Consider the following 4,009-nt stretch of genomic DNA (forward strand, 5'->3'; position numbering starts at 1 on the left):
AACCCTAATATAACACACCAAATGAAAAAAAAAACAAAAAAACAAAAAAGAAAACAAAAAAAAAAAACAAAACCTCTGATAAATAGGATGTGTGTGGGTCGCCGAATACAAAAACCTCTACCTCCCTGTCTGCTTATTAATAGGGTATCGCGGAATGTTATTTAGAAGCCCGTACCATAATTTAATGAAGTTGCACCAAATTCTAACGATTCGTTTAAGTTCATTTCATACACATACATAATAGTCTCGTTTACTTTATGAATTCGAGTTTTTAATTCGAATTTATATGTAACATTTTTTAAGAAATACAAAAACCTCTACCTCCCTGTCTGCTTATTAATAGGGTATCGCGGAATGTTATTTAGAAGCCCGTACCATAATTTAATGAAGTTGCACCAAATTCTAACGATTCGTTTAAGTTCATTTCATACACATACATAATAGTCTCGTTTACTTTATGAATTCGAGTTTTTAATTCGAATTTATATGTAACATTTTTTAAGAATTTTTTACTGTAAAAATCTAAAATTAAAAATTCAAATCGGTGAAATGAACGAGGAGAATATATATATATATATATATGCATATATAAGTGATGAGGGGTTGTTCGTTTGGAATGAAACTCAAAAAAAATTTAAATTCGAGTTACAACTTTATTCAAGTTGATATTCTTTTGTAAAACTTCAGTTTGAACTCGAGTTTGGAGTTAAACTCAAGTTCAAGTTTTCCTTTCAATTCGAGTTCATAAACTCAAACTCAAGTTCGTGTTAATTCTTATTGAGATTATTTTTTTTATGCATTCACAATGAAAAGATGAATAAAACCACATCTATATACCCTATTAAAAGTTTTTATCACCGTTGAGTTTTTATTAAAATACTACTTAAATACAAATTTAAGTTTTGACTCACTCAAACACAAACTCAAAAAGATTCTCAATTCAAATCATTACTTAAATATGCGCAACTAAACACAAATTCAAATTACAACTTCAATTTAAGTTATAACTCAAACTCAATTCAAAATTATCACTTAAGTCATTTTAACTCAAAAATACAAAAGAATAACCCCGAATTTCCAAACAAGATGTACACTTGTGTCATGCAGATATGTTGAGTGCTAATAGTTATAAAGCAGGGTTCTTTGTTCTCTCATCTCCAATGGACAAATAGACTTTCATTTATGGTAACCTATCGATTAAAGGAGTTTTGTCTTATTTTGTTACTTTGCCACTTCAATCCAACAACCGCCATACGAACAAAAACCCCACCAATGAATTTTTCTTAACTAACAAATAAAAAATAAAAAACCGGTAGAGGGATTTAATGGAAATTAATCGGAGAGACTTTTTACGTGAAGAACAAAAACACTCCTGCGAAATTATGGACGTATTTACGACTCGTTCTAAAATAATTTTATTTTTTATATAAAAATAAAAATGAAAATATTTTTAATCTCAGACATAAATTATTTTTAAAAATATATTTAATAGTTTTATCAAAATATTATTTTTAGTATAAAAAAATTTATTAATATTTCTCTCTCTCTATCTACTCGAGAGAGGAAAAACTAAAAATAAAAAATAAAAAAATGACTAATAATTGTTTTTTATTATCTTTCATTTTACACTAAATCAAAAAATCATTTTTTTTATTTTTTATTTTTATTGTGTTAAACACAAATTTAAAAATATTTTCATTTTTAATTTATTAAAAAATGTAAAAAATAAAAATGAGATTAATTTCAAACACCGCCTATAAGTTACAAATGTTGTTGAAACTTGTGAAACTAATGTAACTTCTGTTTATTTGCTTTGAAAACTTCGTCCTTGACCATGATTTTTTTTCTCAAGCATTTATGATGAATAATATCTACTGTTGGAATTAGGGATAAAATCCCACATCAAGCATCATGTACATGTTTAACACAGAATTCATAATAAATACCTTGTTTATATAAAAGTCTCATAGAATTGCCATTTTTTTTTTTTGGGTTAAATTTATTTGTAAGGCACTAAATACTCGCAGACTAATTTTTTCTGTAGATACGATAGATTTTAACTTAAGTTAATATTCAGAGGCAGAGCTACATAAAATCGACAGTATACTATCGTCTCACCTTTTGTTTTTTTTCCTTTATATATCAAATCTGATTAAATTCATAATTTGCTCCCCTCAAATTCTGCAATTTTATAGTTGACGTATCTCATAATATATGAAATCTCATGAAATTTTTAGGTTGTGTTTGATACGAGAATTCTAGAGTCAGAGTCCATGATTTTGATTCTAACATCTATTTATTTACAAAAGGTAAAAAATGGTTATTAAAAGCCAATGTTTGATTTGGATTGTTATGGTTTAAGGTTTGGACACTGATGTGGTATTTTAAACCAAAATTATTTCAAAAAATAAATCCACTTCCCTCTTGATTTTGGATAGTTCAAATCTCTTTATTATAATTTGGGTTATAAAACCATAGTTTGGACCACACGTACAAATCATAAATAATAGTTCTAGTTCTAAAATCAAAACCATCATAATTTGAACTCTCATACCAAACGCAATCTTAGTATACATCTCTATTCCCACTCACCTACCCGCCCGTCCACCGATTTTTGTTTTTTGTTTTTTGTTTTTTACTCCACCCCATTAATGCTCAAATGTTAACATGACATACAATGTATTAACCATTCACTTAAATCAATATGCAATGCAACATAACAACAGTTTGCAAGTAGATGTAATGTTTAAAATTATTTGAGAGGACACAAATCTATGAGTATTGTTGTTAACCACGGAATCTCAACAATATTGTCAATATGGTGTAGTCCAACATTTTAAGAAGCACTTACAAAATATAAATATGTTCACAAAAACGTGTTACAATGTGGAATCAAATCTGCGGTCAAACAACTTCACCTCATTCATCCACGTTGTTTGATTTAATTGTGATTGGTAAATGGCATTTAGAACATCTCCAATATAAGTATCAATGACAATATTTTAGTTAACACTAAAAAAAGAAAAATAAGAATTACATATTTATTATGCTATTTTATTTTATACTCCAATACATTATGTTATTTCAAATATTATACATATTTCTTTGTTATAATTAGTAATCTTTAAACTTGTAAAGCAAATTTAGGTTTAAAATAATTTGAAAACCACAATATTAAACTGATTAAATGAAATAATAAACATGTTATAACTAATAACAATCAAATTTGAAACTTTAACATATGTTATATTTAATGTCAAATTTTATACACAAAAAATAGAACGGCGTCATAAATAATTTTTCTATTCGATTCTAATATTTGATATCAACGTAAAAAGAGGAGGGGGAAGTGGGGATTTTGCAGTAGTAACGGTTACTTTTTTTTAACATCATAGATATTTACCGTGTTTGGAATTGTTCTTATTTTTATTTTTCACGTTTTTGAGAACGAACAAATGAAATCGATTCTAGAACAGCGTTTGGCACAATTAAAAAAAAAAAAAAACAGAAATGAAAACAATTTTTTGGTTTAGTGTAAAATGAGAGAGAAATGAAAAACGACTTTTAGTCGTTTTTCATTTTTTGTTTTCGTTTTCTCCTCTCTCGAGCAGAGAGAAAGAGAAAGAGACATTAATGGGTTTTTTTATACTGAAAATAATCTCTTGATAAAACTACCAAACACATTTTCAAAAATGATTTCTGCATAAGATTGAAAACGTTTTCATTTCCATTTTCATACAAAAAACAAAATCATTTTAGAACGAATTCCAAACGCACCTATTGTTTTAGGTCTTGTTTATTTTACAATTTAAATTTTATTTTTACAGTATTTTCTCTCATAAAATTTAATTTTTTTATTATAATATTTTTTCTCACATACACAATTTAAATTCTTAATTTAATTATTTAATTAACTTTCAAACAGTTTAGCCTATTATTGAAAATTATTCGTCACACAGCTGTAAATTTTTAACTAATGTTCATAGATCAAGTAATTAAAAGAAAAATG

Source organism: Morus notabilis, unplaced genomic scaffold (assembly GCF_000414095.1).
Source record: "Morus notabilis unplaced genomic scaffold, ASM41409v2 Scaffold1746, whole genome shotgun sequence".
NCBI classification, from domain to species: domain Eukaryota; kingdom Viridiplantae; phylum Streptophyta; class Magnoliopsida; order Rosales; family Moraceae; genus Morus; species Morus notabilis.